Source organism: Melospiza melodia, chromosome 15, assembly GCF_035770615.1.
Source record: "Melospiza melodia melodia isolate bMelMel2 chromosome 15, bMelMel2.pri, whole genome shotgun sequence".
NCBI classification, from domain to species: Eukaryota; Metazoa; Chordata; class Aves; order Passeriformes; family Passerellidae; genus Melospiza; species Melospiza melodia.
The window spans coordinates 8,264,120-8,280,868 of record NC_086208.1 but is presented as its reverse complement, the minus strand read 5'-3'; positions in this window follow the sequence as shown (position 1 = coordinate 8,280,868).

The window sequence follows — 16,749 nt, the reverse complement described above, 5'->3', positions numbered from 1 at the left end:
CACTACAGTTTTGGAGATTAATAACAGATACTTCAATAAAATTTATGTTCTTGATGTTTAATAATGCGTAACATTTTGAAGGAGGACCCTTCACATGTTTCCTCTTGGAAAAGGGTCAGTGGAGGGCTTTGAACTCATTTATCAAGGTGATTCTTGTGAAGCCCAGAATACATAGTTGTGCCTATCTTTTAGAGGCAAGGACAAAACTGATCTAATTTGTAGTTCCTATCTTCAATATTGCTCATGGTATTTCAGGGTCAGAAATCAACTGATTGATTTTCTGCTTCTCCTGTCACTTTGATGATGTATCTCTTGATAGCATATTTTGTTACAGAGTTCATTATTTCTATCTTTTATCACTTATGAAGTCTACTGAAAATTATAGTATACACCTGGGAATGCAGAATCTATATTTCTGAAGGTAGAAATGAACTGCCTGGGAAAAGTGATTTTTTTTTTTCCCTTTTCTTGCTTTGCTGGTTGAATTCCTGTTCATGGGTTTCAGGTTTCTGTGTCAGAAGGATCACATAATGATAATATAGCTATTTATCTTTGAATTTGATCAGAAGAGTGTGTCACTTGTTTTTATTCATACCAGACAAAATTCTTCTCCCACTAGTTCTTATTTTAAGCCAGTAACTGGCTTCAAGAGGGATGCAAAAACTACTTCATGACCCACTCTTCTCAGATGACTGGCATGTTTCTTCATGGATAAGTGTTATGGAGGTTCTGATGAATTTTGGTCAGCTGAAAAATTCACTCTCTGAATTAATTTGCAAAGGAGCAAATTTGCTTTTTCCTCAAGAGAAGAATTTCAGAACAAAGACAGTTAAAATATTGGTGTTCCAAGGCCATAAATTCTTTAAAACCAAACATGGGTCAGCATAAAATTAGCCAAGAAAAGAGAGCTTCATGATTGTCTCAGACAATAATGTAGGGGATGTAAGGAGACTGTTCCTAACGCTCTGTATTTGTAGTAACAATTGAAATTTGAAATTTTTTTTTCTCAACAGTGTTTTTTAAATATTCTCTTCTACAACTGAAATATCTTTAAACAACAATATGCTGTTTTCCTTTCCCTGTGAAGGTTGGGAGGTTGTCTTGCACATTTTTTCACAATCAGTATTCAAATGTGCTCTGTTTTCCTTTTGCAAAAGAGCATATTAGAATCTGTGAGTTCATGACTTAATTATTGCATTACAAATATCCTGTAGAGAAGAAGCTTCCTGAAAAGAACAATATGTGGTTTTAATGCCAAATAGGTGAATCATCAGAGTGAAACACCCTAATAAGACGTCTTTAAAAACAGCATTATACCTAACTAGTGTCTTCTATGGAATAGTGAACTGAAACTATAAGCAGTTTTGAGGTAATTTAGTTTAAAAATGCAATGTAAACAATTAATTTTGCATTTTTAAATTTTTTTCTAAATTCTTAATTCTGCATATAGGTCTGTGATGTTGGGAGCTTTTAACTGAAGCCAACATGTGGGACTGAAGTATTAGATCAGGCATTAAACAATAATTGTAATATTGAAAGGGGAAAACCTTGGGGAAGGCGTGGCAGAGTGATAGGGTAAGTACTTCAGGTACTGAAGCATGGATGTTGTCCTGCAGCTTCTACTCTTATGCCCTTTACCAAACACCATCATGACAGCTTGTTCCAGCACAGTGCTCCTCACTATTCTTTTGTTAAATATAATAAATGCTTTTTCCAAGCAAAAGAGCATTTGTGCGTGCCCTGTTCCCAGTCCACAGTGACCTTCTGCCTATGTTTGGGTGTTCTCTTCTTATTTATTACCATAAAATCATAACATCTTTCTTAATTGCTTATGTAAAAAATAATCATGGCATCACGGTAAAGTAAATGAACAATAATGGCCACAGTTGCAGCTGCAATCCAAGGATTCAAGGATGAAATCATCATTCCATGTGATGGGCCCTGATATCTGAGAATGGGCATGGAAGAAAGAGCCAGGTTTGCACAGTTCCAGATGGATACAGAGATGCACCTGTGTAAGTCTGATTCCTGCAAAGGCTTGCTGTAAACTCTGCTTACCTAACCTTACTAAGCAGGGATTAGGTTTTTGTTCCAAGTAAATATTGTTTTTCTTGGGATCCAAATGCAGGCTTGGCATCAGTGTCTCATCCTGTGTGTACCAGACTAGCTTTGGTAACTTCACTAGAGCTCCATTGTTTGTGTAAGGTGGAAACCTGTCTCTAAGACTATCAGTCTGCTGTGGGAGACTTGTTCAGGACAGAACTCAGAGAGAGATATGCAAATATATTAATCTAAAACACAAGACCAAAATGTAGTAGGTTAATAACTTCATAGTATGGCATAGTAGCATGACCCTGAAACAATATAAATACTTCTTATGACATTTCAATGGAGGGAAAAACCTGCACACATTATGTATAGAGACTGTAGGCTTTCATCATCTCCCAAATTAAATTTACTTCAGTGTTGCTCTTAACAATTTGACCTTGTGGACTATCACAGAATCACAAGTAAGGAAACTCTCAATATCACCTGGTCATAAAACAGGGTCAGCAAGAGCAGGTTTGGGTTCAGTCATGTCTGGGGTATTACCAAGGGCAAAAAATCCCCACAGCCTTTCTGGGCAACCTATTTTAGTGTTAAACTACTCTCACAGTAAAAAAAGGTTTCTGTGAGTTTCAGTTTGTGCACCTGGCCTGTTCACCCACTATTAGATAATAATCAGAAGAGTCAGTCTTGTTTATACCTCTCATGAGGTTTTTATAAACATTGACTAAACTCACCCCACCTCCCCAAGCTTTCTAACAGCCTGGCTAAACAATCTCAGCTCTTACCTGTGTTTTGGGGTGGGCCATCTCCAGACCCAGTTTCTTCAAACTGCAGATAGCCCCTCCTGAACTCCCCTCTGATCTAAGGACACTCCCCTACTTGAATTCAAGACCTCAGCCTTCGCATATAATATGATGGACACTCAAAAATTTACAAAGCAAAATATTCTGTCTGTGGAAATATATATACTGTTACCCACAATTAAAAACAAAACAAAAACCAAACCAAATGAAAACAAACAAACAAAAACTCCAACGCAATATAATGTGAACAAGTAGCCATAAACCCCACAGTTTTTGTAATAATTCCAGTGTTGTTGAGTTTAATAATTCAAATATTGTTGTAAAAGGTTTTAGCATTTCATGAGACTTCATTATCTTATGAGGTGCTGTAACAGAATGAGAAATTCATTAGATATGATAAAATTCAATTATTTGTGCAATATTTATTTATATTGTTTTATAAAATTACTTTTGCTTAGCTATAGCATAAAAAGTGTTTTCTGTGGCTCTGCAGTTAAAGAAAAAAAGCCTTTAGCTTTCTGTATTCCAAATTGGTTGCTTTGCAAGTATCAAAACCATAGCTTAAGACTTCCAAGAGAGTGTTCTTAATAACAGAGTTGCACTGAGTTTTTTACTTCTGGAAAAGGTGGTGTTCGGAAATGTGCTTAGACTAGAGACGGCTGCATACAGCAGATAGAAGCTGAGGAAATGAGGATAAGGAAGCAGTTGTAATATTTCTCCTTTCCTCTTCCATGTCTGTGTGTAAAGAGGGAGAAGCAATTTGTCATTTCTGCTCCATCAGTTGGTTGGCTTCCCTCCATGTGAGCCATGGGAGGAGCATGCTGCAAAAGTGAAACATGCGGTGAGGGAGCAGCAGCAGAAGAGTAACTTAATTCAAGCCAAACTATTTCTTTTCTTTTTGTATTAAAAAAAAAAACAAACTGAATTTCAATGTGTGGTCTTTAAAGTATTTTTCTGCTGGAATGGAACTTCTCTCTGTAAAAGGTAGGTTTTTCTTATCAAGCTCCTTCATCCATGTGACAAGTATTTAGTACGTAGCTATAATAAGTAACTTCAGAGAGTGGAGTTGTGCATTGCTTGTTTATATGAGAATAGTTCTTGCAGTACTTCCTCCAAGGGAAGTGTGTAAATTGTGCTCTCTCATAGAGCAGTTGAATTGCTGCAGTGTTTGGCCTCTGTAGCTCAGCAACTCTTAGGCCTCTCAGCATTTTCGTTGAAAGTTTCCTGAGTATGAGACGTGATGGAATTATTCAGGCTGACAGACATTCTGCCAAATATGGTGCAGTTCCATAGAGTTCCTAGGGATATTTAGGGAGAGATGAAACCAAGAATAAGTAATAGGAAAGTACATGTGATTAAACAAATTGAAAGGATATTGGAAAACAATGGCAATCTCTTAGGAATCTTTACATTGTAAAGTAGAGGACTCATAATTATGTTTTATTGGCAATTACTAGGTCCTAAGTATAGCAATAAAGTATAGGATGATACATGAATATATTCATAGAGCAGGTTTAATTATTGTAGGACTACAGTGATGTTTCATTCAGATTAAACTGAACTGTGGTACATGTATTGACATGGCAGGGAAATGGAAAGACTATTGAATATTGTTTAAAAGACTAAATTTACTGAACTTTATTAGTCAGATATTTGATACAAAATTATGACTTGGTTAAATTTTTATACCTATGACTACCTGAATCACAATCCTGTTAGATTCAGAGCATTTTTCTTTAGTGGAAGAGAGATCATAATGTGGAACTTTAAGCTGTTGAGCAAAATCAGAATTTGAAATGTTCACTTTTTATTTGGTGTTTACTCAAGTATGTCCTTTGTAATGGGCAGAATAAATACTCTGTAATAAAGGATTCATTTTAAAATTATAGAAGTTATTTTAGATTATATATAGTCTTCTGGGATTATTATAGGGAAGAATTTAGAACTTGCATTATGAGGTGATGAATAATAAGTATAATACCCTTCCTGGACACCTGACCTCCGTTCTCCCCTCTGTGTTTATTAAGTTCCTGTAAAGTACAAAGAGTTTTCACATGTCTTCTTTCCCAAAGAATTCCAAGCAGTCATATTATCTTCCCACAGTGATACTTTTTTAAGATTACTTGTTTTCATTTTTGGTTGAGTTTTTTAATACCGCATAATTCCCTTAGATTTTATTATTCATAAACTTGTTGGAAAACAGTGTTAAGGTATTGTCTGAAACTAATAACATGGTTTGTTTGATTTTTTTTTTTTTTTTTGATACAGTGAAAAAAGGAAGGTTGGATAAAACAGCTGGTAAGTCTGGTTCCCTCTTCAATTTCTACTTTACATTTTTCTTTCTTAGGCATGGGGCTCTGTGTCACACTGAAGAATCATTTAAGGCTGGGACTACTTTGACACGTTGGATCAATAGTACAGTACAAAATACATGTGTAAAGAATTATGCATATATTTTACAGATCAAATTATCAACCAAAGTTGGGAGCTGAGACAATTTTTAATTTTAAATTATGAAATGTTATTGTCTTGTAAGCTAGTGATATTTAAAATATATTTCAACAAGAAAATTTTAACATAATTTGATTACCTAAATTGGTCAATAGAAACTTTTTATAACTAAGGAGAGTACAGTATTTTAGCTTGGCCAGGGTGGGGAGGAGAAGGTGTCTGAATTTTCTAGATGAGGAAACACAGACAGGAGACACTGATGGAATCAAGTATTACCCTAGGCAATAAATATGAGCAAAACCAAGCTTCCCAGGTCTACACAAGTCTGTCTTGGACCTTCCACCAGGACCAAGACAGCCAAGGTGGAAAAGAAACCCTGTTTTGGGTTGAAAGCTGAAGATATGAGCAGGTGGATATCCTGCCCTATTTCTTTTCACAAAAATTGCATTATTTGCCTCCAGTTTTCGACAGGTAAATAGTTGGAAGTTGCAATAATGGCCTTGTGAAAACAGCACTTCTAATCATGTAGCAAAATTGACAGCTCCTCTCCAGTGCCAGGGTATTGTAATGATATTCACCCTTGACTGTGCTATTCTTCAAGGAGGTTACATATTCAGTTATTTAAAAGGTAGAATATCTACATTTTCTTTTTTGACATAACTCATGGCATTTAAAGAGGAGGGTAAATTAGTCCAAAAGCACTGAAGGGTAAGATTTAGATCCAGAGAATAGCCAAAGAGGCCAAGGAACTACTGGAGAAATAGCTATTTTCAAAAGGAGATGACAGGGTTTCAGGCAACAGTATAAGGCAGGCAATCCAAGATATTTTTTATTTTTCATGCTAGAAAAGGAGCTGCAAAAGGATACCAGGTGATTAGGTTTGATCATCTGGTGTGGCACATAGCAATGTGAAACTTACAAATGGGAAATTTGTAATTGAATTTAGAGTTAAATATGAAATAATGCAACAATGAAACAGATTTCTGCTAAAATTGTGGGCTTAAGTTTCTACATCATAATTTATGGCTTCATTTAAAGGAGATTCATTTTATTTATGAGGGAAGCTGGTATTGTAGTTTTAATTTACATGGATGCTCTAAATAGCTGAAGTTAAACATTGTAGGTTGCTATTTTTCAGCCAAGCACTTTAGAGTTCTTTTGAAAATTTCTCAAACTTTGAGTTGCAAGTTCTCCCAACCACAAAAAAGTTTTGCAACTACAGAAGATTTTGCAAATTTTTTGTTTTGTTTGCCTCAGTTACACAGAATGGTGGTGTGTGAACCATGCCTTGTTGATGCCATTTCTCACACATAAGTCACCAGACTCCTAAATTCATATTGACTTTGTCACGTTTTTTCAGTATAAAAATAAAGTCGTGTTTGAGAAGACTTGTCCACTGAGTTAAAGAAAATAAATAGATAACATTGGGCGCTGTTGACTTTTTGTATTAAAACAAAAAATTTCCGTTACATGATATCTTTAGTTCTTTGCTCAAATATTATAATCGGTCCTGATAATAAGATCTACATCCAGGATGTACACAGGCAACGCTTCTCCTTCACACCTTTTGTTAAGTGCAGTGTAATTTGATACAACCTATTCAGTGATCTATTGTAGCCACTGACAGCTTCCCTCCAGCTCTGAGTGTTTGATTGACCTCTGGTAATCCAGACAGTTCACACATTCTGTTCTTGGCTATGTCTTGTATGTATTTTGGCGGTGCTTGTATTAAAAAAGTCTTTTTTTCAGTCATGTGTCCATGTTAATCCTCGCCTAGGATGCTGGAGGGTAGTGAAGGATGTGTTGCATGCATGCAAACTAAAAAGCCATGTTCATTGAGATGCTAGAATGTGCCTTTGCAGCCTTAAATTCCTGTGTCAGGCCCTACAGGATAGAGTTTGCCCTCAGTTCTGCTTTTTTCTGTCAGTTATATTTTCAAGCACTTTGGAATTTTAAAAATTTTATTCTTTTTGCTTGTTAGGCCTGATTTTATGAATACTCACACTGTGCCTTTACAGAGGCGTTTATAAAAATCTGAGTTCGTTTGGGACTGCACATGAAACCCATTTTGCTGCTGCTTCTATACACAGAACTCAGTTCATGCCCAAAGACTGAATTGCACGTTTTGAGTCTATGGCCTTGCCTTAATTGGATGCAAAACCCTGTTAGATGTCCCCAGTATAATTGTATCAATTAAAAGGCAAAAAAAAAAAAAAATCCTAATTTGCAGAAAGTAAGTGTAAACTGGTTTCTTGTGAGAGCTTCCAGAGGGATTGATGAACAGTAAAAAGCTGTGTCTAGAACCTGATCTTTAAAATAGTCACATTTAGGATTATATTCTCTCCCACCTGTCATGGGCAGAGGTTTTCCTGTCATAGTCCTACTAAAATTAATAAGAATTTCCTTGTTCACATCCACGTATTTGACCCACACCAGTGGAGGGTGTGTATGAGGGATGTGTTAAACCCTTGCTGCTATATGGTTGTGTTTTCATTTTCTGGAAGGAGCTAAAGTGGAGTTAAATGTGCTGGTTATTTGTTTTTCAGACACATCCAAAACATACGTTGTTTTAAAAGTCCAAAATTTGAAAAGCACTACAATAGATCGAAGGGGAAGGGAGCCTTGCTGGGAACAAGACTTCATGTTGTAAGTAAAAAGGAATTCTTATCAATTGATGTTGTATCTTTGATATACTTGTATAGTGTAGAACAATTTAGTGCATGTGAAGTCATGTACAGAGCACAAAAGCAGGGAAAAAGTATCCAGTTCAGAGAAAAGGTGCCAGACTAATTCTGGGGAGCACAAGTTAATTTTGCAAGTCACATGGCAGATGAGGGCCAGCAGTCAATAAGGGGAAGAATTTGTCTCCAAATATAATTTCATATATGAAATTAATTTAAATATGTTTTAGGAGTACAAGGAATGAGACAATAAAGAACTCCAACCTATCCTCACACGAATTGATTTTTCTTCACTCAGTTTCATTATGAATTATTCTAATTTTATACATTAATTTATCTACTTAACAGCCAGTTTCGGTACTTTATTTATCATTGACTCATACTGATTCTCACTTCTGTCTGCAGATCTTTGCCCACTTTATTCTTCATCTTGTTATTTGGTTGCTATACTCTTTTCTATAAACACCTCACTGGTCAGGATGGTCCAAACACTTTTACACTGACTGACATTCTGAGGAAACCTGCCTTCAACTTCCGAAGCACTTAAAGCAAATAAATATAATCCAATTAGATTCTGAGTTAGTACATCAATCTCCAACGTTTTTGTTCCCTCCTTTTTCCCTGCACAAATCTTTGTCTGTTATCATACTGTTGTTGTAGAAACATAAATTTTATTCTTGCGGTCTACAGATGGTTAAAATATGTTTACAGAATTAAACATTTAGTTTGCTTTAGTTATTTCTATGAAGAATGTCCTTTTTACAATTTTAGTTTTTTCTAGTCCAAGTATTTTAATATTGTTGAAAGAATGAGTTGTTTTGCATCATTTTTCCATACTTTCTGGTTATCAAAATCTATAAATATATTTTGACTGTATGCTGAAACTGAAATTTTGATTGAAATAACTCACTCCTTCCTAATTTCACTTTATTCAGTATTAAAAATGGAATTTCTAAAAGCTTCTCCGGTTTTTCTTCCTAGTTATTTTGCATAATACACAGTGTTCTTAATCTCCTTTTTGAACCATATCTTCATCATAGTTTTTTTCTGAAGATAATGGTTGATTAGAGAATATTCTTTTGGTTTCATGCAACTGATTTCTTGACAACTGTAGCAAACTGCTGTCTTGCTTAGCTGGAGACTCTGAGTTGCTGAAGAACATTAGGTCAACATATGTACCTTCATTACCTGCCATTTTCTGCATTTACAGAAGACACATCATAAAAGTTATAAAAAATTCTGACTTCTGACCTCATCAAACTAATCTTAATCTGGGGCTGACTCCTCCCCAGCACTCTGGTCAGCAGGCTTCTCCAACACTGTTCAGAGCCACAGCCTCGATTATCCAAAGAGGAAGATCATATCTGGCTTTGAAAAAGTTACGAAAAGTTGTTATCAATAGCTGACCTTTTTAAACACCATTCTTATACTGCAGCTTTCACTTGCAGAAAAGATAGTCATGTTTCGGTGTAGAGGAATCAATCCTCTGTGATAATACTCTATGATGATTATTTCAGAGCTCTGCAGATTTAGACATAATAGTTCTATAAGCCATTGGGCATGGATCAGATGACAGTGTAAAAATTTCTCAGGAAGTAGATCAGTTAAACTTCAGCACTTGCCTTGTCTGTTACCTTTTGTGCAGGAGGCAATTTAAAAATATTTTCAAGTGAGAGTGTGTAACCTAACCTCTAAATTTTCCTGAGGAATGTGTTATATTATTATTTAAAACATTTTATTTGCTCTTGTTTATATGCTTTTGTTCATATTATATGTAAATGAGTGTTCCATGCAGTCATTAAAAATGACTAATTTATAAGGATTATTTTCTTAATTTGTAGTGTACTAATTACCCAAGAATACTAAACCACCTTTGTAGCAATTGCATTATGAGGTTGCTGTAGCTCCATCTGCTGCCTACTTATCTATACAACACAGCAGATTTTGAAAAAGGATTATAAACAAGCTTTTACAAATATATTTATCTAGATTTTGGTAAGTATACTATAGTTCATTATTTTAAGGACTCTCACTCCATGTCTGCAGTAAAAACTGTTCCATTGCTTGCAGACATTACCTGCTTGCATTTTAAAAGTTGCTTATTGCCTAACCTTTCAATCTGCAGTTTCACTATTCAGTTGTCAGTTTAAAGGTTGTGGTCTAAAAATACTAGAACATAAAAATGTGCAATTTGTCTTTGGTATCATATTTGTAAAGAAAAAAGCTGAATAAAACAAAAAAATTCAATATATCTATTCAATTGCGTGAAGCAAGTACATCAGAAGATTAGACCTTGAGGCAGGATAGTTTTTGAGAGCAATGTGATGATTTAAGCAGTTGTCTCAGAGGTGGCACCTGCCATTCTCTGATGTAATTTGTTCTTTTCCTGATGACTTTAAGTACACAGTAATGCTTTGTGGTACCCCACACAAATAAGTTGAAGATGAGTTTTGCTACTTAACAGAGATTACATAAAATAAGTCCAGGAGAGACACCAGTATCTACTTTATTATATTGTTCATATTTACAGAACTGGTCTGTAATGAGGAGCATTCCCTGAGGAAATTACCTCTCTCTTAATATTGTCCTGAGGGAGTGATATGGCCTGGTAAAATTTGATTTTGACTTCTTGCAAAATAAGGTTGTGATATGGTATTTTTTTGGTCAAAACTAACTAGTAATAAACTGCATGTATCCTTTAATTACAACTAAAATAGTATCTGGATCTGCAGCTTGTGAAGTTGAGAGATGTTTTCCCATTGCTCCAGCAGAACTGTCCTCATCATTTCACAAGGGCAATCGTGAAAAATAAGACTTGAGATTTGGCTTGTTCAGTCTCACATTTGTGTTCATCCTGCTAGTTTGTATTTTACAAGTATACTGAAAAACCCCACCTCTGTATCTGCTGTAAGAAGATAAGAATAAATTGCTATGATAGGTTGCTGAGCAGTTGAGGTTACATTTTCATTTTAATGATCTCTGTTCATTCTTTATAGTGAAATCAGTGCTGATGGAAAGGGCTTCATTATAGAGCTGTGGAAGAAAGGCTTGCTCTGGGATAGCATTTTAGGAGTTTTATGGATTCCTCTTGCCACTGTGGAATATGCAACAGATGTAAGTTGACTTTCTGTGGAAATATAAAGCGCTGAGTAAAATCCAATAAATTTCTCATTCTTGGACTCCCTGGATAATAACATTTGTGAGCAGTGTATGCTTCTAACTCCTTTGCTTCAGTTGTAATATCAAGGCATAATGTACACGAGGCTCTCAAAGTGACAACTGGTGTGCATTAGCTGTATGCCCTGGAGAAATGGCTCAGATCCCAGGCCAGGTATAACACAAGGTGAGTTAAGGTTCAGCAGAGCTTAGGAACAATTAGAGAGGCAGGCATGTTTGGTTTATAAGATTAGAGTGAAAGAATTTTAGATCAAGTTCCATGGTCTGGCTCTTCATTTTGTGACCTTGGGTAAATCTCTATTAAAATGGGCCAAATATTGTTGTTCTCTTTCTCATGGGAATTGACCATGGTCTCAGAGAGGAAAACAGAAATGTACCCTGTGGTGCTACAGAAGAAATTAATAGTACAGTGAAGACAAAGGAAAGGGTAAGTGAGGAAACTGGGTCAATACAGGGGTTACACATCCACCATAGTCACTTGGCCACCAGAATGGCTGTACTTGCTTTCAGTATTTTATAAAACATTTTATAAAATAAAAAAAGGTTTCTAGGAGTATGGAAATACTGAAGCAATCTGCAATTGATGCACAATTTTATAAATTTGAAAAAGGTAGAGGTATTCTATTCTAATAATCCACAATTCTCCCAGTCATAAATATGCTTTCACATGTATGGTCCCTGTAGGCTGTTTTTGAAGTAACTGTGAATTAGAGAAGATGAAATTAATCCTTGCAAATAAAAATTGTTTGCCTTCTTTAATACTTACGAAACATAAAGGCAATTGAAGATAGGGTAAAGGTAAGAAAATCAGGGAATAACTTCATGCAGTATCTCTCGTCAGACTCTGTAGCCATTTCTTTACAGGAGCTAATAAATATTAATGTATACATTGAACTGACATTTCAATGATTCTTCTCAGAAAATGGAAGCAGAGGAAGAAAGTAATTCCTGCTTAAATTAGAAGAGACTCTATCACAGCTGCCAAGTGCCATTTCAAGCCCCAGGGCAAGTTGTTCTGCTCTGCTGCCCAAGCTGTTGCTGAGTTACAACTTGCTGACACAGAGGTTGTGGCTTGCTTTTAAGTACTGAAACTTTAAGCAAACAAAGATGCAAGATAAGAGATTGTTTTTAATTTCTTCAGATCCTCTAAACCTTCATTTATAATTAGTCCACTGTGGAACATTCCTTGTTATTTATCCTTCTGGTCTTAACCCTGCAGTTCTGTTCTGGGCTTTATAACTCAGAAAGAGCCTACAAGGGAGTGTTACTTTAGAAGCTCTTTTCTGGCTTGGTTATTAACTTTGGATTGTTTCAGTCTTGCTAGAGTGTACTTGTTCGGCACCAGTTGAAAGGGGAACTTGGAAAATCTTTGTTGATAAGAGTAATTTTCAATGTTCATATTTCTTGTGTCTTAATCATCTGACAACCTTAATGTCTATTTGTCATGCAAGTGTTATATTTTGAATTTGATGACTGAGAAAATTTGAAGTCCTAGCTAGTATATCAACAAAAGCTGGAAAATACTAAAATGGTGCTATAAAGGTGCTCCTACTGACTTAGGGGAAATTTCTTTCAGCAAAAAGTGGATAATGCTATAAATCCTGCCCAGGTAATTTCCATAACCTGTTTTTCCTAGGAAGGCCCAGGTTCCTGGTGGAGATTGCATTCTGAAGTAATAAAAAATGGAAGTGAGATTCAAGGCACAAAAACACCAACTTCTCATGAGATCTTACTAGATATCTACTTTGCATTACCATTTGGTGAGTTACAGATTAAGGTCCAGCATTCCAGCCATTCTATTTCTCTCTAAATTCCTGTAATTTCACGTGAGTTCCTGAAATACACCAATAAATAGCGGTTTTTTCTATAGAATCCTAAATGCCTCTTCATCACTAAAGTATTTTCACAATCAGTACTGGTCGTTGTCACTGGTAAGTATGAACCACATCCCACAGGGAGCTGGATGAGCAGTTTCAGTAGCTAGTGGGGATCCACATGTGCATTGGAGAGCTAAAGGAGGCAGTACCTCCTTCAAGGTCAATACTAGAGCCTGTGTGTTACAGCTCTGCAGCACATCAGCTTTGACCAATGCACAATGTAAGTTTTAATAAAATCCAGGACTTCACAGCATTTTTTTACCTTCCTAGCAATGGTTGTCTGCCCTTATTTTTAGTGCATATGAACATGGAAACTATCTATATTTCTGTATATATGATTGTGGTGTAAATGAGGGTAGAAATTGAAACTGAACTTCAAATAATACATCATCACACATTGCTTCCAGATAAAATACAAGATTGATTTTACTAAGATTATCAGTCCATAGACTTGGTCTATCTCCAATTAAGGTCACAAGCATAATTTGCTTAACATTTTACTCTTTAAATACTTTAATGAACTGTGTCTGAAAAGATTAATCCTAAAATTTATGTAAGAATAAAGTAAAGTGAAGAAGTGTGAATAAGAAACTATATGAAAAGAAAGTCCAGAAGTTATACCAATAATATGCTCTTTGATTGTCTGATTTATTTTTAAAATGCGTTGCCTTTGATTAACCTTGGTAAATTGTTTTTTGGTCCAGTCTGCATGACTATATTCCTATTAATACATCAGGTGGAATACATATCTTTTCACAAAGTGACTGTGGGCTACTTTTTAGTTTCTTACAAGCTACAACATAGTCTACCTTTTTTTCCCCTTTCTTTTTAATTTTCTTTTTTTTTTTTAAACAAAATTTACTACTTTGCTAGTTGGCCAAAAAAATTTTGAGCTATAACCTCTTCCCTAGTTGCATTCAGGTTTTTGTTTGCTTTGTTTGTTTGATATGTTGAATTAGCAGAATGTTTTATGTCCTTACGTCATGCTCATATCTAGAAACCTATTGTAAATCTGAAATAGGAACTCTAATTGTGTGTTTACAATATGTAAATTCAGACTTTTGCTTATTTCAGGCTGCTTCTTGGAGAGACTGTTGGTTTGTATGTTGAAGCTTGTATTCTGATTTCAAACAAAAATATTTGAAAAAGTTCCCAAGGTAGGCCCTGGGACGGTAGGCACGGAGTGCTGTGAAGATCCTGTAGAGGTCACTCTTACGCTGTAGTTGTGTTCATAGAGGCGAGAACTCAAAATTATTGTCTAGGTTATGGAGAAAGCCAGGATTATCATCCACCTGGGGTTTGGCGAGGGCATTTTCATTGCTTGTCCTATTGAATGACTCAGCTCAGTTATGAGCACCTGAAGATCTCTCATTGACTGTTGGAATCAGTGCAGCCTCTTTATTATGACAAATAACACTGGAAAGGTAGAAGACTGCAGTTACTTTTGACAATTCCTGGAAGATGTTCATTTGAGAATGCCAGATAATAGGCAGAAATATAAGAGCCTCCCATTCTCCTTTAATAGTATGACTTCATTTGGACTTGAAATCCTGCATCAAGTACTGTGGAAGTATGTTCTCATCAGTAGTTCAGTGCCTTTTCTAGAGGTATCATTTAATGTCAGTTATGGTAGCTGTAAAGTAGACATTTCACTGTTGCCAGCTAAACTGAGCTGCATTAAAAGGCTGCTAAGTAAAGTGAATACCTACTATATTTAAAATTCTGCAAGCAAAGTCACAGTAATAAAATACTGACTTCAGATAAACACTACAGTGAATTACAAATGTTTTTCATGTCTCTAAAAGTCAAAATTTTTAAAGGGTAATCAGGAATTTATGAAATAAGATAATTTTCCTTCAAATATTTTAGGTGTTTCTTTGTAGGTACGCAGTTTGTGTTAATTGGGAGTGGGGCTGTGGCCAAGCCTCATCCCTAATGAGCTACAGCTGTGAGCAGCAGGTGAGCAGCATTGACAGCAATGAGCCATGGAGTGCCCAGGGGCACTGACCAGCACACAGGTGCAGTGCATCAACATCAGGGGGATAAAAGGTTGGGCTAAAGAACAAGAAGTGCAGAGGCTTGCAGCCTTCTGAAGTGGCAGGTTGTTCTTCTGTATGGGCAGAGGCCTGGAGCCTTCTGATGGGGTATGGTGTTACTGTGTATGGGTGAAGAGACTTAATGCTTAAAGCTTGCTGAAATTGTATGGTGATATTTTGTGTATCATGCTGTCTCAACTGTGACATTTCTTGTAAGAGACAACAGAAGAAAATTTAAAGGACATGTCTTTTTTTCTCAAATTCAGCATTAGAAATAGGTAGCTTACTCCTTAACACTTTTATACCTTACATAAAGAGTAAAATCTAAAGAAATTCAAGGTAATTTTATTGAAGTAATTGGTAATAGCTGTCATTTGGAAAATCATTTCTGTGTCTTGGGAGTGAAAATGTCATTTTGCCAAGTAGCCTACTAAAAGTTGACAGAACTTTTACTTCATTAATAATTTTGGAAAATACCATGCTGAACTCATGTCTTAGGCTTGCTTTTAATTCAACTAATTATCTAAAATTGCATATGCATTAATTAGCAACTGAAGTAACAAGAACAAAGTAGCAATGATGAGATTTAATCCCTGTTTCTGCATTAGTCACCATACTAATGCACTGATATGCCAAGGGATTCGCAAGTGAGAAAATTATTTGTTCTAATACAACTTTGATCAGCAAAAAGCAAAGTCCTGAAAAACCATAATATACTGACTGTGAAAACTCATGCATCACTGTATAGAATTCTAAGTACAGACCACTTTAGTTAGTATAATAATTGACATATACTTACAATTTAAAAGTCTGCATTAACATATAAAGGAGGAAAACTGAAAGATTCTGTTTTCCAGAGTGTTGTCTTTAGTTTTTGCATGTTTTGCAACAGTGCTGTGTTCACTTTGAGCAAAAGATATTACATAAATTTCTGGCAGCTTACCTAGTGATGGTAAACAAAACATTGTTCCCAATCTGTAAGCGAAACTTTAAAAATGAAAAAAAGAGGTGGGCACACAAATTTTTATCATCTTTATGGAAGAAAACTTCTTCACAATCAGGGTCAGATGGTGAACCCTTTCCTCTCACTAAAGCTATAGGATGATTTGTAGCACAAAATGTTCTGCAGGGGATCAGTTTGTACCTCCAGTTGCAGACTTGTTATGTTTCTCCCAAGAGCCTAGAGCTGGGAGGAAAAAAAGCCCTCAGTTCTAGACCAATAGCATGTGGAATTAAAGTAGAGCCTGATTCCCTACATAAATACAGAAAAACCCCACAGAACCAAAATCTAATCAAACCAAAAAACATAGATCTCAGAATGCTGTGCATGGTGCCAAAAAAAAATACATGGCAAGTTGAACTGGAAAGCTTTAAAAAATCAATTTTCTTCCTAATTCAGCCATAGGTAATTTTTTAAGCTGTAAAATTAACTTTGTATAACAAGAAAGTAATTGGTCTAGGTCTCTAAGTTTTTAGAGTGCCAATCAGAAGATTGTCTTGGAACTCTTTCTACTGTCCTTGTAACAAGTGATTTAATCATTACAATGTTTGCAATGGATTTGATAATTCCCTGTTACTATTGATTTAAATCAATTAAGATAATTAACTTTATATATTGCTTCCTCTTTTAGAAGTAAAATGGGCTGAAAGATTTCTAGCAGCTTTTTCCTTCTCT